General features: G+C 42.0%; 1 protein-coding gene and 1 long non-coding RNA gene across 5 annotated transcripts in view; both read left to right on the forward strand.

Annotated features, from left to right (window-relative positions):
* LOC119169192 (FMRFamide receptor-like) overlaps nucleotides 1-25,110 on the forward strand; it is a 1,338,388-nt gene that overhangs the window by 268,369 nt on the left and 1,044,909 nt on the right. The window contains exon 1 of one of the 4 annotated variants that reach the window (XM_075886262.1): nucleotides 2,670-2,943. The exons of the other annotated variants lie outside the window; for them this stretch is intronic. The gene's annotated coding sequence lies outside the window, so the exon portion shown is untranslated. Of the gene's footprint in view, nucleotides 1-2,669; nucleotides 2,944-25,110 lie in introns of those variants that run through there. 4 annotated transcript variants of the gene reach the window in all.
* On the forward strand, nucleotides 10,693-21,686 carry LOC142796171 (uncharacterized). The gene is made up of 3 exons (XR_012893593.1): nucleotides 10,693-10,828; nucleotides 13,284-13,369; nucleotides 18,344-21,686. It is a non-coding gene; the product is annotated as an uncharacterized LOC142796171 (long non-coding RNA).

Raw genomic sequence — 25,110 nt, forward strand, 5'->3', positions numbered from 1 at the left:
TATCTATCTATCTATCTATCTATCTATCTATCTATCTATCTATCTATCTATCTATCTATCTATCTATCTATCTATCTATCTATCTATCTATCTATCTATCTATCTATCTATCTATCTATCTGTCTATCTATCTATCTATCTATCTATCTATCTATCTATCTATCTATCTATCTATCTATCTATCTATCTATCTATCTATCTATCTATCTATCTATCTATATCAATTTATCTATCTATCTATATACCTATTTATCTATCTATCTATCTATCTATCTATCTATCTATCTACATTCTAAAAATTTTACACCCTAAAAGGTGTAAACGAGGTGTACGCATTAAAGCACCCATATGAACATTCTTTTACACTCCACATTTAAAATTTGAGGTGTTCGGAAATAAAACACCCTCGAAACACCCTATTTACACCTTTACATTTGGGGCGTTACGAACAAGGCTACAAATGATTGACTGATATGTGGGGTTTAACGTCCCAAAACCACCATATGATTATGAGAGGCGCCGTACACTAAAAAATATCAAGTAAAAAGGGTGTCTTTTTGTCTCACAACAATAATCGTCATCAGGCTTGCGTGCGCTCCTTTCTTGAAAACTAGGCGCTGGCCACTTTCCTATCGAGATGCAATGTAACCCTGATAATGGCCATGTTGATCGTGACCAGAATGTACCGGGCGCGGGGCGATAGCGCAAGGATGGAACGCAATATAGATGACGATTATTGTTGTGGGACAAAAATACACCCTTTTTACTCGCTCTTTTTTAGAGTGTAGTGGAGGGCGCAGGAAATTGCGACCACCTGGGGTTCTCCAATGTGCACCCAAATCTGAGCTCACCTGCCTACAAGGCTACAAATACATGATATTTTTGGGCAGTTTTGCTTATACTGTTAGTACACATTAACCATCTTGATAACAGCAAGACTCCTACAACTAGCTGCTTGCAAGTCCAGTAATGAATCGAAGCAGGAAGTGATGTGACCAAAACGCAGTTTTTATTTATAAACACGCAAACTACTCTAAGACGGAATATACAATAGGAGCGCCACTTTTCAATAGAATAAGGGCCAGTTCTCCTGTATCTGTTTCTTTCATCTGTGTCATTTGCGTGATTAGTCAACACTTACAATGTGCACTGATTTGCCTGAACAAGGTAATCTTGTGCACATTGGTGTAGCCATGCATAGAACACTCCTGCCCTCCCCCCCGTCCCCAATAAGATTGAAGCTCTTAAAGCTGAAGATAAAACGTCCGCCACCTGCAAAAAAAAACAAAAAAAAAACAGCACAGTTGTTTAGCCATAACCACCACGTTAGCAGGCCATCAAGTCCCTTAAAAGCGAACATTGACGTCATGTATTTTTATCGGGCACGTTTTAGTTAATTACTGTAGTGAATGTTACTCTTTATGTGTCCTTAAAAGTGCGTCATGGAAATTACGAAGAGGACACCGACCATAAAGAAAAATGCAGAATAAGGACATTTCGGGAACCTTGACGCAGCCTTGCTCACAATGACGGAAGACTTGTTGACTAAATTGCGAACAAAGCTCTCCTCAGGGGAGCCGAAACGCATTCTCTAGTTCTCTCTCGCTCTCTCTCTGTGTTTTTTGTGGATCCCCTTCTTTTAATTTATGTAACTTCCCAAGCAGACGTGCTTCGGTGAAAGCCTTGACTTTGTAGGTAGCAAGAAAACAACATTGATGAAATATTTTGATTGATTGATATGTGGGGTTATAGTCCTAAAACCACTAATGACTATGAGAGACGCCGTAGTGGAGGGCTCCGGAAATTTCAACCACCTGGGGTTCTTTAACGTGCACCCAAATCTGAGTACACGGACCTACAACATTTCCGCCTCCATCGGAAATGCAGCCGCCGCAGCCGGGATTCGAACCCGCGCCCTGCGGGTCAGCAGCCGAGCACCTTAACCACTAGACCACCGCGGCGGGGCGTGATGAAATATTTTCAGCTGTGGTCTTGTTCCAAGGACTGCTAGCTAAGTACAAGTTTATTGTTGCAGTGTGAAGACAGAAGTAAAAATTGACAGTTTGAGAAAGTAGCAGCAGGTCAGTCTTTTTTTTTATTTACTGCGCGCCAGAGCGTTTCTCTTCTTTCTTGTTATTGCTTACTGCATAAAAGCGTGCAGATGCGCGTATGCGCTGTCGTCTTCGTCTTCCTAGCAGTACGCACGTGGCAATACGTTTTCATCGAATAGTGTGATGGCCGATGCATGCAATGTTGCAATGCCTTTACCGAAATGAAAGTGCTGATAAAGTATCGCTGGCGTGACCCTAAATATGCAGTCTCTAAAGACCCATAGAGCTAAGCAAAAAGCATCAGCTTAGCTTTTTCACCAGTATTCACTACATTAGGTCGGTGAAGGTACGCTAAATATTGCTCCTGAATATTACGAATGCGCGTTCTGACTAGTAGCTCGTGCTGGCCGCACTGCACCGTCACAATGTTCACTGCGATTCAGAGGCACTGTTAAAGAACGAGTATAATGCAACAGATCACTGGCGCAAAAAAAAAGAAAAAAAGCAGTGCCTGCGCTATCAGTAGAGGGCCGGAGCTAGCGTTAAACCGCATCTAGCTGGTCTGACAGCGCACCGACGCCATCAAGTCGCGTCGCCTAGACAACCTTGGCTGCCCGGTACTGCTGCGCGCTCGGACGCAGAGTGCGGGAAAGGGACCGAGACTGTCTTACATGTCACTGCGTGCGCTGGCGAAAACCCCTCCCGTGTATGTGCACGTGGAGCGCGTGGCTTCTCGATCAGTAGAGTTTATTAGTCAGTGTTCAGTTTGAAACGTGCCTCCATGGGCTCTGTGCTCGACCTGTGTGTTCTTTCAGTTCTGAATATTGCGAAGGTGCACCATTCTGAAGACTGGACCTGTTGATTTATATTATGGAGCACTCGAAGTGAAATAGTGAGTACCACTCTCACGTTATTCCGTTCAGCGCTTTGTTAACTGCGTGAGCACGAGAATAACGCCTTCAAACAATTTTGTTTTCAGCTAGTTGATGACAAATCAGCATTTGTTTACTTTGCGAGAATATTTCACCGAACTGTTTTACGGGGATGATGGCGAAGTGTGATTGTGGGCAAGTTTTTTGCTAGTTTGTTTAGATTGTTTGGAGTACATAGCAGAGTGTGCGTGCGGCGCTGAGGTTCAGCGAAGAAATTGAACAGATTTTTGTAGTGCCCTTTGTCGGCAGCCGTTTTTAACGGGACCCGCTCGTGATGAGCATCAATTTTAGTTTACTAATTAATACATCTGTGTGGACGGCGCCTGTTAGCTCTAAGCATCAACCGTATCTAAGACGCACATGCTTGGGCATGTTGGTAGATCATTTACAATATTTTTTTTCTTATTGCACAAAAAGACCGAGAGCAGAAAACAAGGGCGTGGTGGTCATGTCATTCTTTTCGGTTCTTTTTCGTTTTGTTCGGTAACACTACCGTGATAACTCAGGTTGATGCATCTGGTGACAACACAGCATATTGCTTCGTGTTAGGTGTGCCTCGCCAAGTTTGCCTACTTGCTAATACATTCGATTTCGTCAAATTCGTCTTCACCGGTATTTTCGTTCACCCGAAACGTAGCGTGATACTGCCGACAGCCGTGCCTGTGTAGCGGATCGAGCCCTGACGCTGGACTTTAGTTTGAACAGACATTTCGTCTGTGTGTGTCATCGAATCGCCTACTTGAACAGTGCAAACGCTTGTTTGAACATAACTGCTACCGTTCGAGCACATTTTATTCAGATTGTTGCCATCATGTCTAACTTTAAAAATATTCTTGTTATTCAGAGTTTTATTGCCATCGCCTCGCTTTGGTGTTTAACTTCGCTAAGTGCTTCAGATGGTAAAGGTATTTCCGCTCGGTGAAGGGTATTATTAGTTTTTTTGTTGCACAAAAACACTTTAATGTAATACATACTGCATGGTATCTAAGCATGTGTTGCAGCCAAAATGAAAGACTGGGCAGCATATCTATCTGGGAACACAACACGCACAGCCACTGAACAGCCTACGCTGCATTGGGAAGGAGTTATGCTTTCTCAGCCTGCCAGCATGATTGAAACAAATGGCCATAATTTAGCAGTATGCAATGGACATCGAGTGAAAGTAACAGGGTGACATTATTCCAAATTTCCCAGCCAATTTTGTGGCTATGGCAAATGTGTTTGAAAAAAAAATCGTGTTGATTTATTTACTGAATACAGTTAACTGCTTCAATGATTCGGAGAGAAAAAACTTTTTGGTCACGTATTTGCCTTTAAAATTTTCCAGAATGTTGTTTGAGTGTTGTTTGTGAAAAAAATATTTTGCGAGTACCACTCCTTCTTTTTTACCGAGTTTAGTACAAGTTCAGTAAAGGGGATTATGTAAGGTGTTTGAAACTCAGTAATATTAATACAATTTTCGGCCACATACTTCTGCAAGATTTTGGCCAAAATGTGTTATGTTTGCATTTTCTAATTGCGATACCGCACTTTGTATGAATATGTGAGCTGTGACTACTTACTTCACAGAAAAGATAGTTTCATGAAAAATTATTTTTAGACATCTTAAGCGTTTAGCCTCTACGAGAAAAGATCACTCAATTCACAGAATTCGCATTTTTGTCCGTATTGAGACACAATTTACCCCTACAATCTTTTGTTTATCCCTACAATCTGACTTCAGTCAAATTGAATAATGTTGCCGCAAGTGGCTTATGTCATTAAACGCATCGAAAACCTCCCTTCTCACTTTTCATCGAAAGAAGTCATACCCAACTCGCGATTATATAATAAGTGGCTCATAATATCCTGTGTTAACGCCTACAAGTACTTAGAAATTAACCTCACTTCTGACCCATCATGGAAAACCCACATAACCAGCATAACAAATTCTGCTAATCGCGTTCTTGTTTTCCTGCGGCGTAATATCCGTTTAGCACCCCCCTCCGTCAAACTTATAACGTACTGCTGCTTAGTAAGGCCGAAGCTCGAATATGCATGCGCCCTGTGGGACCGATACCAACATAATCACATTACCATGCTTGAATTCGTACAGCATCGTGCCGTACGTTTCATTTTTTCTGACTATTCCTACAACTCTAGCTCATCGAAACTCAAATTCCAAGCCAACCTTCCCAGCCTTGTATCCCGCCGTCGAGTCACCCGCCCTTCTCTCTTCCATAAGTTCTTTCACAAGTCACCCCAAGCCAATCTCATTGCTCCCGCACACCGCCACTCAAGCCGGACCAACAACGAAAAGACCGTATACCCCCCTCAAGCCCACACTGTCTCCCATGCCTCCTCATTCTTCAACCAGACATCAAGGGACTGGAATGACCTTCCCACCAAGGCAGTGCTTCATTCCGACCAAGCCATCTTCAAACGCATCATAGAAGAGCTGTTTTTGTAGATATGCCCACCCCTCATGTAAAACCCCTTCCTTTAGGGTCCTTTGAGGTATAAATAAATAAAAAAATAAATTTGCACCATTTGGTGCTCGAACTAAAAATTACCTTTTGCCTATATTGTAAGCAAATAAACAGTTCTTTGTATGTGAGAAGTTTCATTGTTACACTTTCTATTTCAAGCAACAAAATTATTTTTTAATTTTCCCATCAACGGCAATGGGGAACTTCGAGGCGTCGGCTGCCGTATGACCAAATAGCAAATGGGGAACTTGAAACTTCAAAAATCATTTAGGGGCAAAGCTCTTGAGGCCATGGGTCGTTCCCTCCTCTGTAGGCGTATTAGTATTATGTAGCCACGTTATGAGTTGCACAATAAAGAGCGTTAGTGGTTTTCACAGCAGATACACGGACAAAATGATGATTCGTGGGGCGAATCGTTCTTCTGTACATTTGTACTTTCGTCCGTTCGTCTGTGCATCCATCTGTCCTGGCTTCCGTGTGTCGGTCAGTCCGCGAGTCCTTCCGTCTTTCTGTCCGTCCATACGGCGTCAGACTGTCTGTCCATCTGTTTGTGTGTCCGGACGGACGAACGCTGCGCCCCACTCATCATCACTCACTTCGTGGATATGCTTTGATCTTTTTGCAAAAACATAAACTGCTATGACAAAATTTATCACATGAAAAGAACTGTTTATTTGCTTTCGATTTAGGTACAAAGTCTTTTTTAATTCAACCACCACATGGTGCAAATTGCGTCTCATTATAGACAAAACAACTATTTTGTGAAATTAGCGATTTTTCCTGGTAAAGTTTGACAACTTGAGAGGTCTAAAATATTTTTCCTCCAAATATACCTTGTGTGGATTAAGTATTCACTCCTCGGATATTCATTCAAAGTGCAGTATTGACATATAAAAATGAAGATATAACACATTTCGGCTAAATTATTTGAGGTGTATGTGGTCGAGAAATGGAAATAATATTACTGAGCTTCAAACACTTTACGCAACCCCTTCACTTAACTTGTAGACCGAATTTGGCGCGGAAGAAGAGGTACTTCCGAAATAATTTTTTTCACAAACATCCAGACGAGATTCCGGGAAGTCGAGGAGGCAGCCACGTGACCAAAAATTTATTTGTCTGCGAAATATAGCGGTTACCTTTTTAATGCAGTAAAATCCGCGCAATTTTATTGAATACAATTGAGATGGTCGCCAAAATGGCTGGGACGTCTGACGTGGAATGACCCAATAGCCATTTCTTCCGTTAGAATATCGTGTCAATATGAGCCACTTCAAGAACACTAGTATCATTCGCATTTTAATACGTAACAGTACAGTACTTATTTTACAAGTTACCTGCACTGAATACCTTCTCAATGCGCATACCGTCATGTATGCTCATTGGAATTGTGCCTTTGTGCAATACAGATAAAATATGTATAAGTTGTTGTGCATCGTACTGTATTCCTTTTAATAAACTAATCGAATGAGTACCATGGTACATCTGCAGAAATACACATGCAGCTGTGTTGATGCATACTTAAGCATGGAACTTGACATTCACTTAAATTGCGCGATGCATGCAGCTAATGAAACATTATCAACTTGGAGCAGCACCTTTTTATTTGCCCGCGCGAGCAAGCTGAAAGGCTAAAGTAAGGTTCATATCTACGGCACGAAAGTATAATGATTTTGCCACAACGTGCTTTTTATGGCGTTTACTGCTCAGCATACCTTTTCTAGCATTTCTCGCTGCAGTGGAGCCCGTTGCCACTGAATATGCTTGCTGTGCACTAAATTTATACTTACACATAAGAAAGCAGTTAGGTATGCAGGGTGCATACTGTATGTTGCACAGTTTGTGAAATTCTGGTCATTGTTCCTTGTGTACTTATTTTATGTTTCCGGGATGGAACTTCCTGTACAGAAAAAACAGCTTCGCCCCACTTCTCTCGAAGGCACCAGTCATCTCAGCAGCTGAAGATTATTGTGCAAGCAGCAGCGACGAGTGGTTTTGCAGTTAGAAGTATACCAACACTGACATTACATTATTACAACGCCAATTACACCACGTTCATAAATGGTCTCATTTTTAATGTCGAAATTTATACTGCGAGATTTAATAGGTTGTAAATGTGACTCTAGAAACTAGCTAACTCTTTCTACGAGTTTTTTTGTATTGTATAGGTGTCAATCAACGCCATACCTCTCAGTCGTTTGCCCGACAAGCGCAAATAATTTTCAAAGTTGTGGGGATTTATGGTACTGAAATTAATGAATTTCTAGTATATATAGAGAAAAAACTTGGTCACGTGAAATATTTCAAGATTTTGCTAAATGCCATCAGAGTCCTGTTTGTCAGACTTGCAGTTTTTTTATAATAAAGGCAGATGTTAACATATGGGATTATTGTTTTTGCTTCGGCGCTTGAACCTTACGCTACAGGTTACTGCTTGCACTACTGTGGTGTGGTGCGTGAGTGCGTGTGCGTGTGTGGTTGCGTGCGTGTGGGTGTGTGTGCGTGTGTTAGTGTGTGTGTGTGCGTGTGTATGTGTAAGTGCCTTTCGTGTCCTATTTTGTCGTTTTTCGGCCCGTCTACCTACACATATATACACTGGTCTTATGCAGCTCATTAGAGACTACGGCACCTTTTTTTATCAGCTGCATGCATGCAGGTATAAGCGCAGTGAGTGACAAAAGTATCTTCCGCCTTCCCTGTCAGCCACAGAAAAGGTTCATTTATGCTACTCCCTGAGAACAATTGAGGCTTGGGCCAGTTGGTGATGCATATTTATAGAATGAAGTTCTATGAACGGCTCTTTTCAATTCATAAAACTAAGCGTCACCTCCTGTGTCTCTGCTTTCGTTGTCCCATTATTCGCGCTTCATTTGATCAAGTATGCTTATTCATATAACTGCCATCGTTTCAAGGGGGTTTTTAGTGTTACACCCCATTCGCATTGGTGTAGCTGCATCCAACATCCATAGTTTATGGTTGTTCATAAACACCTATTAATGTAGGGTGTAACGTTTCTTTACACCCTACGGTTTTATGGTGTTTCTAAACACCCTATTGTTTAGGGTGCTCCTAGACACCCTAAAAGCGTGTTTCTCATGGGACAAAACAAATACACTCTTATGGATGTAAAAAGTTTTAGAGCGTTTCTATCTATTTAGCCGCCTACGACTTTTACTTCTCCTGGCCGTTTCGATAATGGTATCACTACCTAACTTGGTATGGCAGAACATGACTGTATAAGGAACATATTTGGGTAGTCATACACAGTAAAAAAAGTTACACCCAAAAGGGTGCAAAAAGGGTGCTTTTACGAGAAAGCCCCCTTCGCAACACCCTTTAACACCCATAAATGGTCGATTGAAAAAAAGCACCCCTTTGTTTGGGTGCTTGCCTCGATAGCACCCTAAAATAGGCTCTAAGGGTGCTTTTGTGCCTGATAAGGGTGTAGGTGACGATTCATCAGATGGAATATGCACCATAAGAAGAACACATAATTTTAATATTAGGGATTTTACGTTTCAAAAACCTCGATATGATTATGAGGGTCGTCGTTGTGCAAAGCTCTAGAGGTTTTGACCATTTGCTGTTCGTTAATGGGCGCTGATATCGCACAGTGCGCAGGCTTCTACCTTTTCGCCTCCGCCTTAATTCGACTGCCACGACCGGCATCGAACCCGCGACCTTCGGATTGGCGGCCGGGCAGCGTAGCTACTGCACGAATATGTGGACCTTGCGTTAAATGACGGCCTAGACTTAGAATGTGTGAAGGTGCTCTCCGAATACAGCAGAATGCCAGCAGAAGCGAATCGCGTTTCATCTATAATGGCAATTAACTGCAATCCACGTTACGAAAGCTCACCTTAGCGTTGGTTATAAGCTACATGTTTGCTATGGATTATATACAGGAACATAATGTTCGCCCGAGTATGGGTGTGTTATTGAGCATGGGCATGTGTTCGCGTGGAAGCGCGATTGTGTATACACCCGTGCATGTTGGCGTGCGCGTGTATGTGCGCGTCCATGCTTGTGTTAAGCGTTCCTGTGCACATGTGTACGCCCATGCATGCGTGCGTTTACGGTCGCGTGCGTGTGTGGCCGTATGTGTGTATACGTGTATGTTTGTGCGCCTGTAAATAAGTATGGGTGTGTATCAGCCCGTGCGCCCTCGAATTTCGTGTGTGTGTGTGTGTGTGCGGGGGGGCGCACTGCTTCTTAGTGTTTAAGGTCCCACACCTGTTCAGACTGGGAGTCTATACGGGAGGTGTCTTAAGGAATGGCGGTGGTCAACGAACTGTACACGGACTATTCAGTACATGGAAAACAGCTGCACATTTTCGTACCTCATCATTGCTTACTAACTTGCTGTGGTAGCTGATTAGGTCCGCTGAGGCGCTTCTACGCTCGAAAACGTAGGTTATGACCAATTCACACGGAAAGCTGTCACTGCACTTATGCACAACCATCGCTTATATTAACAACGTTTAACAAGAACGTGCCCTACCTTTGCTACAGGTGCTTAGCTAGCTGATTAGGCAACCATATGGAAATATGTGCTGATCATGTGGTCAGCAAGAAGTTTGTTAACAACCTCGGCACGTTTCGTGGTGCGTGACAAGCCTTCTAAACATCCGCAACTGTGGATTATTTTTTTCCAGCTTCGACTACGCATTCAGTGTTTGCGGCACCATACTCGGAATTGCCAGACACAGACAATGCGAAAAGAAATTCCTCTGGAAAAAGGTGTAGCGACGCTCTCCCGCTAATGCCACCGAGTCTGAAATAATTATTGTTTCTGGCCATTCCATGGTGCACTTTGTTTTCCGCAAGTTTTGCTTCACTATTTTTCGCCCACTGCAATCGCATTCCGTCGAAATACTCAAAGAACCCGAGGCTGGTAAACAACCTGCGTCGCTGTGCGGCTGGCTGGAAGGAGAGTTGCCATTTACAAGGAGTCATTCTTGAAGCGCAATTCGATTTCCTTCTGCGTCGAACCGCCGTACGCCATATGAGCCATAGCGTTTGCCTTTCGGCGCCGTCTTGGCGGGTTTCCAGTTCCCCCCCCCCCCCCGCTCACCCCGGCCAGCGTTGGCCCCCCAACGGCGGTGTAGATGAGCGAATAGTTGCGTCACCCCGAGCACCTGCGCCGACAGCTGCGGCGCCGCCGCCAGTGCCTCCTTCTTCTCTCTCTTAACGTTGCCCTCTCTGTCTCATCAGTCTTTCAAATGCGTTGCGTTGGTCGGGGTCTTGGTCGCTGTGCAAGTTCTAGCGAACAGGTGCATCTTCAATGGTGGTCACGCATGACACCGTGTTCGATGTGACGCTCGGATTAAGGAATATTCATGGAGTGGCGGACACGGACAACGTGGACCTGTTAACGGTGAGTGTACTGTTTTCGTAGGTAGTAATCATACAGCGCTAGCTGGGCGCCTACAGCAGCCGAAGTAGGCTGCCAGCCATTTACCAACAGCATACGTTCGTGGGCCTCTTGCAGATGCCCGATTAAACGTGTGACTTAACGAGTTCACACTGCTATGCGCGATGTTGTGTAAGTGCCTGCATCACTCATTCAGTGAGTGATGTGATCACTTAACAAGGGCGCGATTCGTTGCTGATCGCACATTGTCTCTACAGTGCTCAAAGTGATTGATATTAAACAGTGCTCAAAGTGATTGATATTGTTTCAAGATGCGCTTTAGGCTACATCGTAATAACATTTCTAATAATACTCAAATGTGCAGCGTGCTTCTGTAGGTGTAAGCGTAAAAAAAGAAAGAAAAAGAAAAATTTATGTACAGAGGTGTACTGTACGAAATGGCTTTTTTTTTGCTTCAAGACGGTATAGCATGAGGTGCTGATATGCCGCGATGCTCCCAGCACGTGCGCGTCGGTCTTTTAAAATACTTAGGACACGTGTCACCAGCAACAGGGAAAGATCTAGTAGACTTCCAAAGGCGCGTTGTTGTGGCCATCGCCGTGCGTTGTTTTCCCTCGTTTCTGTTTGCTGTTTTCGTGCTTTGCTTTCATCTGCGATAACGTTCGGCGTTATATTTACTATTAAACTATTACCGATGACTGCGTAATTTACCGTGAAATCCGGACTAACACAGATAATCTTGCCCTTCAAACAGACCTGGATCACATTTCATCATGGTGCGACGCATGGTTAATGAAGCTAAACGTTACTAAATGCAAGGCTATGCGAATTTCCCGTTGTATTTCTCATAATGTACCGTGTGACTACACACTTAACCACAGCAATCTCGATCTGGTTTCGTCCTACAAGTACCTTGGAGTGTATATTTCTAACAATCTCTCTTGGAACACGCATGTCGATTATATTACAAACAATGCGAATCGCACGTTAGGTTATCTGCGCAGAAACTTTTCTTTGGCTCCGACTAACCCTAAACTTCTGCTTTATCAAACATTAGTCCGACCCAAACTCGAGTACGCGTCATCAGTCTGGGATCCACATACCAATTACCTCGCTGACAGCATCGAGGTGGTTCAAAATCGCTCGGCACGTTTTGTCATGTCAAACTACCTTCGCACGTCCAGTGTTACCTCGATGAAAGCCAATCTTCACTTACCCACTCTCTCACTGCGGCGTAAAATATCTCGCCTTTGCCTGTTCCATAAGATCTTTCATTGTATTCCGTCTTTTAGCAACACTCTTTTCCAGCCCCCATCGTACGTTTCCTCACGCAACGATCATCAGTTTAAAGTGGGCGTTCCTAGCGCCCGCACGATTTTATATTTTGAATCATTCATCCCGAAAACTGCAAATGAGTGGAACCACCTTCCCGCCCCTATCGCTGCTATCACTGACCTCACTTTGTTTAAAAACGCCCTCTCTAACCATTTCGCGTAAATTCGCCACTTAAGTCACGCTGTGTTTTCTTTTGTTAGTTTTTTTGTGTGCGCGTGTCATTCAAAGACGCAACCATGTTGAACATTGTTGTTACAACCACCCTGCCTCTTCTTCACATCACGCAGTTTTTCTTTTCTTTTATGGTTTTCAGACCGCCATTGTGCGCATATAATTTTGATTTGCTGTATTTCCTGATTTTCTGTACGATGTATACCCGCTCCTCTCTGTAATGCTTCGGCCTTGAGAGTAAATAAATGAAATGAAATGAAATAACAGAATCGAGACAGTATACGTGACTGTGGGAGCTATGTGCTCCCACAGTCACGTATACACAGTCACAGCTCTAGCACAAGCCATGGCTGCGGCAACGTAGTCGGCGTGCGCGCGCGTTGGTGTCGTTCGAGCGCTCTTACTTGCTTGATTGTGTTTAACTGAGTATTTAGGCACGGGTTACGTTTGTAAATCCCGTGGTCAATAATCGCTAATAGCGTGCCCCTGTTTGCCATTAGAGGATGGGCTTGGTTGTCGAAATATGCCAGACGCTTTTTCTGAAAGCAAGTTTTGAAGAATTTTTTTAAAAGAAATACTTTCATACGTTCTAGGCAGTGCCTATTGCAGGCCCGCAACTCTTTAAAAACTGGACGAGCTATCACATGTTTTATCAAATTACAATGAATTAAGATGATTGAATTATAGATGACCAATTTCTGTGCTAGATTAGGTGCACAAAATACACGTTCGCAGCCCTACGTCCAGAAAGCAGGCAAATAGGAAGCACAGCGTCAAATTTGGATTAGATGCCATTGACGGAGCTTCTTGTGAGGGTAGAAAGAACGAGAAAATTGTTCATTTTTGATGCCCTTATAGAGGCAGTCGGCATTGCACTGATTGCTGAATTGTCACAATCCTCATATTGCTAGAGGCGTGATTAAAGTCAGTAAATCTTTTACTTTTTTTGCAGACCTCTTCGCTAGAGCCACGCCCAAGATCATTTGTTCTCATGTAAAAGAGAAAGCAGAGATGCCTTCACTGTTTTTACATGAAGAGGTAAGTTTCTTGTGCGTTTCGATTAATGCTACATGTTCTGAACGTTGTACTTTAGGAATTGTTTTTCACACTGGCTCACTACCCTAGAAGGAATTTGATTCTTAAGTGAGTTCAGGCTTTCGTAAGTGCCATTTTTGAGCTGTAGTCTTACACTTCACCTCAATTCGGGAATTTGCTGTATGCTGGAAAACTCTTATCTTTATCATACAAAATTATTATAATGTATGGGTTGTATGCTTCGAGTTCAGAGTGGGCCAGGCAGCAGCACTACCGGCGGGATGCTCAGTAATCCCTTCTGCTTCGTTCTTCAGGTTTTGGCTGTGCTTCAAGAAATTCGGCTATCACAGCGCGGCTGCCTCCCTGGAATCAAGCAAGCCGAACTGCTACGCAGATATGGACCGGAGCCATCGCCGCTTGCCGACTACGGTATCAGCAGCATCAAAAGTCCTCACACCGCAAGATGGCCATTGCGACCATCTTCGGTGACGTCACATCACGTGTCCATCTTGGAAGCTACAAAAGGGCGTGAACCGGCGAGCCACCCCAGTGGGCCAGGCAGCAGCACTACCGGCGGGATGCTCAGTAATCCCTTCTGCTTCGTTCTTCAGGTTTTGGCTGTGCTTCAAAAAATTCGGCTATCACAGCGCGGCTGCCTCCCTGGAATCAAGCAAGCCGAACTGCTACGCAGATATGGACCGGAGCCATCGCCGCTTGCCGACTACGGTATCAGCAGCATCAAAAGTCCTCACACCGCAAGATGGTCATTGCGACCATCTTCGGTGACGTCACATCACGTGTCCATCTTGGAAGCTACAAAAGGGCGTGAACCGGCGAGCCACCCCAGTGGGCCAGGCAGCAGCACTACCGGCGGGATGCTCAGTAATCCCTTCTGCTTCGTTCTGCAGGTTGGTGATAACCGGCCATCGCATTGTTTTCGTAGTGACAACCCTTATTTGTTGCTGCTGCCTTGCCCACACTTTGTACTAAATGTTGTTACTTATATTTTCACCCTAGCAAAAAGTTTATTATTTTGTGGCGACATTGAAACAAACCCCGGTCCCTCCCAAAGTGATACGTTGCGTGAGTTACTGGCTGGACAAGAAAAAATAATGGAAACCATGACATCTATGCAATCTTCTCATGAGAAGATAGAAAAGAAATTGTCATCAGTAAGCGACAGAATGGAGGCATTGGAGAAACAGCAGTCTAGTCTTGCCACATTGGGCGATAAGATTAAAGACTTAGAAGACCAAATGTCCCACCTTGATAAAAACTTCGTGGCGCTTAGGGACAAAGTAGATGATTTAGAAAATAGGAGTCGCCGAAATAACCTAATCATCTATGGTCTTTATGAACCCAAGAATGAGACACATGAATAAGGACATTGTAGAAGAAAAACTGGGACTCAAAGCGGTCAGCATTGAGCGAATCCATAGGTTAGGCCGCAGTATGGAAAATAAAAATCGTCCAATTGTAATAAAGTGTCTGGATTATAAAGAAAAGCTGTCAATTTTAAAAGTTTCGCATAAACTTAAAGGCACTTTATTGTCTATTGCGGAAGATTTTTCGCATCATGTCCGTGAGCAGCGAAGGATGCTTCGGAAAACTGCTCAAGACGAAAAGGAAAAAGGGGCTAAGGTAAAGCTTATCTATGATAAGCTAAGTGTAAACGGCGTTATGTACGGTTGGGACAGTGACAAGAAATGCCGCTTTCAGTTGAAAAGTGATAGGCGGGTTTGACAAAGGCAAAATGATGATCGATTCTTGAAACTTCTTAACATCAATTGTAGGAGCGTAGTCAATAAAAGCACAGAGCTTGAGGGGCTAATTATTGCTAACGATCCTGATATTGTTATACTGACTGAGACATGGCTCAGTGATGAAATATACGATAGTGAATTCGTTCCATCAGGATACCGAGTTTACAGGAAAGACCGTGGTAGTAGGGGTGGTGGAGTTTGTATAATCTACAAAAGTGCGCTTAACGTATTCTTGATGCCTGAAGTTGCCTACATTGAGTGTTTATTCTGCAAAGCCTATAGTGGCGGCCTTAGGTATATTGTTGGTGCCATGTACAGACCCCCTAACTCTGATGCTTCTACCATGGATGTGTTGAAGGAGTATTTATGTGACCATGTCAAACCTGATGATCGGATAATCCTATCTGGTGATTTCAATTTGCCTGATGTTGACTGGCTAACAATGTCCCCCAAAATTCGTAATGACAAGGTAGGAGAGGCAATGCTTGATATTGCTTTTGCCTTTGACCTTACTCAAGTTGTTGAAGGCTTCACAAGAATTCAGGATAGCAGTAAGACTCTACTAGATCTTTTCTTCGTAAGCGGTAGCATTTTCGAGAACGCCACATCTCAAATCATGCCAGGAATTTCCGATCATCAGGCCGTCTTCCTTAGCCTCAGCAATGTTAAAGTCGACAAAGCTAACGAAGCTTCGTATTTTCGAAACTTTTCCAGAGCCGATGACGAAGCTATAATAGACGTGCTTTCGTTTCATCTAGATAATTTCTCTCGCAGTGATGCAAATGTTCACAATCTTTGGGCTTCTTTTACGAAACTTGTACATGAATGTATTGAACAATTTGTGCCATTGATACGCAAGAAAAACAAACGTGTGAATGCCTGGATAAGTCGTTCTACTATACATTTGCAGAGGAAATTAAAGAGGTTAAAGAAAAAACGTCGATCTGTAGGCGACTGCGTAAACCTGGAATCCAAAATTTCAGATTTGTCTCACAAAGTTAAAACGCAAGTTGCAGCTGACAAAGACAAATATTTTTCAGTTTCATTACCTAGTTTCATTACTAGTTCGCCGCAGAAGTTTTGGCAAGCAATTTCCCCATCTTATACTGATGTGGATGCTTTTACCATTAATGGTGTCCAAATTACTGATGCCACAAAAATCGCAAATGCATTCAATAGGCAGTTTCAGTCCTGCTTTACTAATGATGATGGCAAACTGCCTAATTTTGTGTCACCATTACCGCCGATGCCTGACATTACCGTAAGTGAAAAGGGAATTTTCAACATGCTCTTGAAACTTGATGTAAAAAAATCTGGTGGTGCTGACGAAATACCCAATGCCTTTCTCAAAAGGTACGCTGAATGGGTCGCCAAATATCTTTGCATTCTTTTTACAAAATCGTTGAAAGAAGGACAGCTGCCAATCGATTGGAGGACAGCCAAAGTGAAACCACTTCATAAAAAGGGTAAGAAAGATGAAATTAGTAATTATAGGCCAATATCACTATTGGCAACAGTTTGTAAGTTGCTCGAGCATATAGTTCATAATCATATTTCGGAATTTCTAACTGCTCATAATGCCCTATCCGAGTCTCAACATGGATTCAGAAGAGGCTACTCTACTTGTACCCAGTTAGTTCAGACCGTTTACGATTTTGCATTGACAATTAATAATGGTGAGCAGACTGACGCGATTTTTATGGATTTTTCAAAGGCGTTTGATAAGGTTTCTCACAAAAAATTAATTTTCAAACTAGACAACATACTCAAAAACAAGCAGTTAACTAAATGGATTTTATCTTACCTTCATAGCCGTCAGCAATATGTTGTATTTAAAGATAAATGCTCTGAGAGGGTTTCTGTGGAATCTGGCGTCCCCAGGGTTCGGTACTTGGACCGCTTCTTTTTCTTTTATATATAAATGACATTGTGAATGACATACCCGTTAACATAAAACTCTATGCAGAAGACTGCGTTATTTACTCCGAGATAAAAAATTCTAATGACCAAATAAAGTTAAATGCCGAATTTCAAAAAGTTAAATCTTGGTGCGACAGTTGGCAGATGCCCATAAACTTTGAAAAAACCGTATTTATGCGCATTTCACACAAAAAAGAGCCCCTCTTGTTCCAATATTGCTGTAACAATATATACCTTGCTGAGGTGCAGTATTACAAGTATCTAGGGGTTTACATTACAAACAACTTGACGTGGAATAAACATATCGATTATGTTGCAGCTTGTGCTAACACAAGACTTTCATTTCTTAGGAGAGTTCTCAAGCACTCCACTCCCACTGTGCGCTTGCTGGCGTACAAATCAACAGTTCTACCCATTCTAGATTATGCAGTCGTTATATGGGATCCTTTTACGTTGACTAATAAAAAGAAGATTGAAAAAATACAAAGAAAGGCAGCCCGTTTTATATACAACAGTTATGGTCGCACATCTGTTAGTGCACTGCTAGCGAGAGCTAATCTTCCACCAATAACTGAAAGAAACCGAATTTCTCGTCTCAAATTTTTATATCAACTAATTAAGAAGCACTATAAGATAGACACTAGCAAATTATTGTCTTTCTCCTCTGGGTATCCGACAAGGCATCGCCATAACCTCTCCATTACGCCCTTTCAAACACGCAATAACTGCTTCACGTATTCATTTTTCCCGAGAACAGTCGGGGAATGGAACAACCTAACTAATGACGTTGTTTTACAGCCATCACTTGAAAAGTTTGCCTTTTGTTTAACTGCATAATATATATGTGTGCATATGTGTGTATGTATATGTATGTATATATGTGTATACATTTGAAATTCTGTAGAATTATCACCCGTGTTTTTTCCAATCCTTGCGTATGTGACTCTGTTTCTGGAATATTTATTATCCTGTACATTTTGAATTGTATTTTGTCGCCATGGTTGATCATGTATTCGTGAATTTTGTATATCAGTTTTTCCCTTTTTTTTTGTAATTCCGAGAACTGTACTTTGCTTCCGTATTTTTGTTCTTGTTCACCTAGGAATATTTATGATTGTACTTCCCACCCTGCTATAATCCCTCATTTGGGATTGTAGTATCTACAAATAAATAAATAAATAATGTCAATTACAGGTCATTTCAAAGGATACACACAACACATTCTTCTATATATTGTGCTGCCAGAACAGCACAAACATCCTTTTATAAGAAGTCATATTTGCTCTTATTACAGGATGAGATGGTGCCGCTGACGTCCTGTGTAGTCTACCCCGGCCACAGCCTAGAGCAAGCCTAGTTCCTGAACCTCCACGTGGATTACCGAAAAATCTTCCGTGTCAGTAATGACGAATAAGGTGTGACAGCACTGATGAGTTGATTTTTTTTATTTTCAACATTGTCTACGGTCGCAAGGCCTTCAAAAACCACCGTGATTGAGCGGCTTTTTCTCGGCGTGAGTTTGGAGTTTATCAAAGAAGTTGTTCAGGCAGTAAGACGCTGAAAATTTTAGTGTCACAATGTCTGAACAACTTTTTCTAGTGTGGTCATGGTAGATGAACAAATATTGTTATTTGTGTAAGTTATTTTGCTTTAATATAGCTGGACCATTCCAAGCCAAACGTCCCAGCCACTTTGGCGACCATCTGAAATGTATTTGAAAAAAAATGTGCTGACTTACTGCGTTGAAAACAGTGAACTGCTAAAATATTTCAGCGAGAAAAAAGTTTTGTTGATGTGGCTGGCTTATAACTTCCTGGCATAATGCCGTCTGTGTGCTGTTTGTGGAAAACTTTTTTTTAAAACTACCGCTTACTTTTTTAAAGCGAATTTGGTCTACCCCTTAAGTAAATGTGCTTCTGTAAGGTATTTGAAGCTCAATAGTATTAGTGCAATTTTTTAGCCACATTCGCTTCCAAGAATAAAGCCAAAATGTGTTATGTTTGCATTTTTATTGCAATATTGCACTTTGTATAAATATCTGAGCAGCGAATACTTACTCCACAGAAGGTATATTTTGAGGAAAAAATATCTTTAGACCTCTAAGCTGCTGAAATATACGAGAAAATATCATGAATTTCACGAAATCGTGATTTTCGTCCGTATTGAGATGCAATTTGCTCCATGTTGCGATACAATGAAAACTCATCATTATACCTAAATTTAAAGAAAATGAGATTCTTTCTATAATAAAAATCTTATCGCAAAAAGGACAGGAAAGAGTGCTGTACACTGAATTTTATTGAAGGTGCTACGAGCGTTTTTATACTGAGCACAAGAACAGAGCTCATCTGCAACAACACATGTGTAACCATGACAAAATAATTTTAACCGAGAAAAGAATACTCTTTTCGGAAAAGATAAGTGATGATGTACTGATGCATTGCACCTTGGCCTTCCTGATAAAGAGCTCTAAAATGTCTCATTTTTTCTGCTTGCTTTTTTTTCAAAAACCGTGTTTTATGAAACCTAGGACTACACTTACATTCTTTACGGTGTCCGGCCATAAGACTACTATAGCCCTTCATAACATTTAAAGCATGCTGTCTTGCTTGATCATTAAAGCATTTCCCAGTTTGTCCTATGTTTACTTTTCCACATGTTAGCGGTATCTAATACACATTAGATTGGCATTCAGTAAACCTATTCTAGTGACAAATAATGCAAGATTGACTATTCCTGTTGATGTAAGTACATGCACTTTTGAAAGCTTGCAAGGGGTGGAAAACAACAATGTCAAATCTGCTGGCTCTTTCCAAAAATTGTGAGACACCTTATGTACGTAGTACCCTGTAACATGCAAAGGTCATTGGTCATTCTCTTTTTCTTTTGGTCCTGTTTCCTTTAACTTTACTTTCTGCAGGAGGGTTTCGCAAACAAGTGTGATGATGCTGTTGAGGTATTGGCTGGTGCTATCAGCCCAGGAGTGCTAAAAATGTTCTGCCTTTTGATAGTGGGCATTCAAAATTAGTAGAGAGAGGAGTTGATACCACATGTATTCAGGCCACCCTTCAGAAGTCATGTTAGCACAAGCGTGAGGTCAGGCTTAAAAACCAGAATAAAAGACTAAAAGACGCTGAATGTCCCAACAAAATCATCACGCCCGTTTGCAAAACCCTCCTGCAGAAAGTAAAGTTGAAGAAGACAGGACCAACAAAAACAATGACCAAAACCATTGCATGTTATACCACATCACGTGTCTCACAATTAAAAAAATAGACAGCAGATATAATATTAACGTGTTTTTCCACCCCTTGCAAGCTTTCAAAAGTGTGTGTACTAAACAGCAACAGGAATAGTCAATCTTGCACCATTCGTCACGAGATTAGGTTTACTAGATGCCAATTTAACGTTTGTAGACGTATTTTTATAAGGTTAACCAATGATCAGTGCATCACTACACATTAACTTATCCTTTCCGAGAGGGAGTATTCTTTTCACAGTTAAGATTATTTTGTAGTGCTCACACGTGTCGTCGCGCATGAACACGGTTCTTGTACTCCGTATAAAAGCGCTCGTAGCGCATTCATTAAATTCAGTTGACAGTCGGTGCTCTTTTCTGTCCTTTCTGTCTCTTCCTGAAGTTGTCGTGCTGTGACTTGCACACAACCACGATGAACCAACTCGCCCAAATTAGAGTCTTGTTACATAACACGTAGACCGAGTTTCGTATAGAAAGAAGGAGCGGTGCTGTTAAAATAAAAATTTTCACATACAACACCTAGACGGCATTCCAGGAAGTTCAGAAGGCAGCCACGTGACCAAATATTTTTCCACTCCTAAATATTCCAGAAGTTCACTATTTTCAATGCAGCAAGAGTTTTTCGAATACATTTGAGATGGTTGCCAAAATGGCTGGGACATTTGGCATAAAGTGACCCAGCTGTGTCATTAGCCATAATTATGCATTACCTCTTTTGTTTTTTATGTGTCCTGACTTAGTTTTGTGTTCGTTTTTAGCTTATTCTGTTTGTGATCATTGTATTGTTTTTTTAAGTATTCGCTAAAGTTATATGTGCAAAAACCCGTATATGTTTGCATGTACATCATTTCTCATAACCAATTGTTATACATTCAAGAATACAAAGCTTAAACCACTGTGATTGTATACATTTGAAAACACTATCCGTATATATTTTTGTGTGCATCACTGCTTGGGGACAATTGTGTACATGAAGTCATATATAGTGAAATCATGGTGATTGTATATATTTGAAAGAATTATAAGTATATATTTGCCTGTATTTCATTCCTATTAACCGATTGTGTACATGAAGGATTATTAAACTGGAAACCACTGGAATTGTAGATACCTAAAAGAATTATAGGGATATATTAGCGTGTATTTCATTTGTAGTCTCTATGTACTTGAAGCAGTATACTAAACTAAAACCAGTGCAATTGTATGTTGCAAAGAATTGTCCATAAAGTGAAACTGAAAATAATATAAACATTTGAGGTGTTGCATGTGTAGTGTACGTATACGTGAACATGTTACACATCTGGTGAAAAAGTTGTGTGGCAGAAGAAAAGTTTATAAGTTTTATTTGCCTATTAAATAAATGCAATATGCAAGGGCAGCAAGGCTTCGTTTTCTGTAATGCGCATTATGCATATACTGTGAAGTATATATAGATTGCAGCACAAGTTCATACACGATTGTACGTGTTTATATTTTTGCCCACACGCAATGAATGGAGCTCGACAGGTGGCGCACCATTGATAATCAGGACCACTTTCTTCAAGTAGTGTGTAATCCGTGCATGCTGATATCAATTAGTGCAGTCTAAAAGAATACTGGCATCCCTGCCATGGGCACTCAACACCCTTGTGCACCCTTCTCGCACCCTCCTCAGAGGGTGCTAAAAAAGTGAAGGACATCGAAGGCACCCTTCCTTAAGGGTGTTTTTTAACACCCTACAGTTTTTTACATGTACACCCTATCCTAAGGGTGCTGAATTAACACCCTTAGGGTGTCGTCCACGGGACAAGCTCATTTACACCCTTCTGGGTGTAAAACTTTTACTGTGTAACATGAAAATTGTTAATAGAGGTCATGAATGTCATGATTTACATTTCATGGCCCTGCAGCTCTGGCGCTGGTTTCGTCCACGTGACATGTTGTAAAACTGGCATGGTATGACATGATTGCATGGCGAACACAAACGACAGACCCTAACATGAAAATCAAAATCATCACATGCATGTCATGTAACGACATGACTACATCCCAAGCTCGTGATGCGCTCGTGGCGGTTTTGCTAGCGTGACATATACCAAAATTAGTATTACGGTACGTGAACGGATGACGTAGGTATGTGACTGGTGCAAACATGATAATCATGAGATGCGTGTCATGTAACAACATGACTACATGCCCCGCTAATGATGTGCTGGGGGCCAATAAGCCGTTTCACTAGCTTCACTTATACCAAATTTGGTACATGGCTTTGATTTATGTGTATTTCAGCGCGTCAGGCGACCCTCCGTCATGAAAAGAGGGAGACACAGTGTTGTCTTGGTAACGCATCAGAGCAAACTTCAGCATGTCGCATTTCGCACAGGTTGCCGTCGGGCCGCGCTGACGGACGCTGGTCACGCCGATTGCGCCTGGCGTCAGACTATATATAGAGTGCTCGCGTTCTGCTAACGTAGTCTCGCTGGGCCAGCGTGCGCGCTCGTCAACGCTACATTGGAGTATATTGGGTCCTTCATGATGCGCTCGCAGCCGTTTTGCTAGCTCCACATATACCAAATTTGGTGTTACGCGACGTCAGTGGATGACGAAAGTGTATGACTGGTGCAAACATGATAATCCTGACGCACGTGTCATGTAAGAACATGACAACCTATCACGCTCATAGCGTGCTCGCGGTCGTTTCGCTAGCTACACATATACTAAATTTGGTATCACTTGACGTGAATAGACAACGAAGGTAAACAACACATCTAAACATGATAATCATGACATGAAAGTCATGTATGGCATCATTTAACTTCATTTCGTAACGTTGCGCTTACTTTAAAATGACATATCAACTTTCTCATTCGTTCTTCGCATATCACCGATTCCCTCTGTACGTGGGATATGTCAATTTTTTCCGCCTTGTTTCAGCGCTGAAGCATACGACGAACAACCACATCTTCTAGAAAGAATTATGGTAGAAAAGTAACCTCGAAGCGCGTGCAAGAGCAGGTGAAACGCAAACGAAAGGAAACACTTTCGAAAAAAAAGTCGCGTCTTTTTTTGCTGATGCGTTGTCAGGAGAGAAGCCACGATGTTGTTAAGTGAAAATATTTCAATTGTTTTTTTTTTCACTTACCTTTCTAAGTCAAGAGTCCACAAAAGCTCACTCTTCAGTAATACACGAGTGCTTGTTCCTTTTGCCTTAAAAATTAGTGATACGCATGCTCAGACAAATCAACAGAAAAAAGGAGAGAAAAAAGGAGCTAACACGGGTCTTTTAATCGCCTGAGTGCCATTATTATGACGCCGATGTAGAAGTGCAGCTATCTCGGGTCGAGTGAACGGGCGTAGTGGAAAGTGGGAGCACTTGAAGCACTCAGCAGATAGGAAGCCACAGGGTTTCTCCAATAAGCGAAGCGACGTGCCAGGTCACCGAGGCCCTTTTAACGTCAGCTTATGTTCGATGCGTCAAGTTTGCGTCAGGCGATCGAAGAACAGCGTATGACACTGGTACTTTTCTGCCCTCTGCCTAGGTGGGCTTTCTTTGTTTCTTTAGAGGAAAAAACGGCACACACACAAAAAAAGCTTTCAAATGAAAATTTAATGCACCCGCCACTTGATGACATGCGTCATACCACGCCGAAAACCAGTACAAAATAAAAGAAACAGAAAAAAAGGTGGAATTCATCGTGACTTCTTTCTGCAGACTGCAAGACACTGAAATCAACAAAAAATGTGTTCCCGGTGTCTGATAATCGAAATTTTTCAGCCTCAGTGTGTTTTTGAGAAAGTATTCTGGTGTTTATTTTGTTTAAACACTCACCTTATCCTTCATAATGTGAACCTATTATTTGTTTCGCCCAGACGTGAGCACCATTGTCTGCATTTTATTGCTGATCAAAGTCTCGCGTACGATAATGTAACCGAGAGGAATGAGCTTCTCTCTAAACAAAAATAGATACTTTATTTTACCAAGACAGATTAAAGTTAGCCAGTGCCTTATGATAAGCAGCACTATGAAGAGCGAAACGATATGCGAGATAAAACTTGAGTGGATGGTTTACAGATTGTCACATTACCTCACTATCTGTGAATGTGCACAATAGCAGCTGCGTAAATCTCGAAAGATAATAAAAGGGTATGAATATACGGTGGTCTATTTCTTGAATAAATAAAAACCGATTTCGCACTTTGAAATGTTTTCTAAGGCGCACGGGTTCATGCCGAAGGTAATCAATTGCATAGTGCTATTCAGTCTTCGATGAAACTGGTCAAACGCCAGGTGCAATTTCATTGCAGTCATGCACAGTTGAGGGGCACTGCGCTCTAACAGCACTAAAACGTTCTTTAGAGGGCAGTCACATTTCTGACAAATACGAAGAAATAAGCAAGTTATATTCATATAACATATATCATACTTCTTACATGTATTATTGTATGACATGCCTCACACGTGTATTGTTACGAGGCGCGACGCCACCCTGCCGCGGTGGTCTAGTGGCTAAGGTACTCGGCTGCTGACACGCAGGTCGCGAAATCATATCCCGGCTGCGGCGGCTGCATTTCCGATGGAGGCAGGAAGGTTGTAGACCCGTGTGCTCAGATTTGGGTGCAGGTTAAAAACCCCAAGTGGTCGAAATTTCCGGAACCCTCAACTACGGTGTGTCTCATAATCATATGGTGGTTTTGGGACTTTAAACACTACAAATCGATCAACAAGACGTTACGCCAACACAGTTCTGAAGGCGTCGCTGTCACAAAACAAGCCGCTGCCAAGGTGACTGGCTGTTTGGTAGCGTATGTTTCTCAGCTCGTGA

Source organism: Rhipicephalus microplus, chromosome 2 (assembly GCF_043290135.1).
Source record: "Rhipicephalus microplus isolate Deutch F79 chromosome 2, USDA_Rmic, whole genome shotgun sequence".
Lineage (NCBI taxonomy): Eukaryota > Metazoa > Arthropoda > Arachnida > Ixodida > Ixodidae > Rhipicephalus > Rhipicephalus microplus.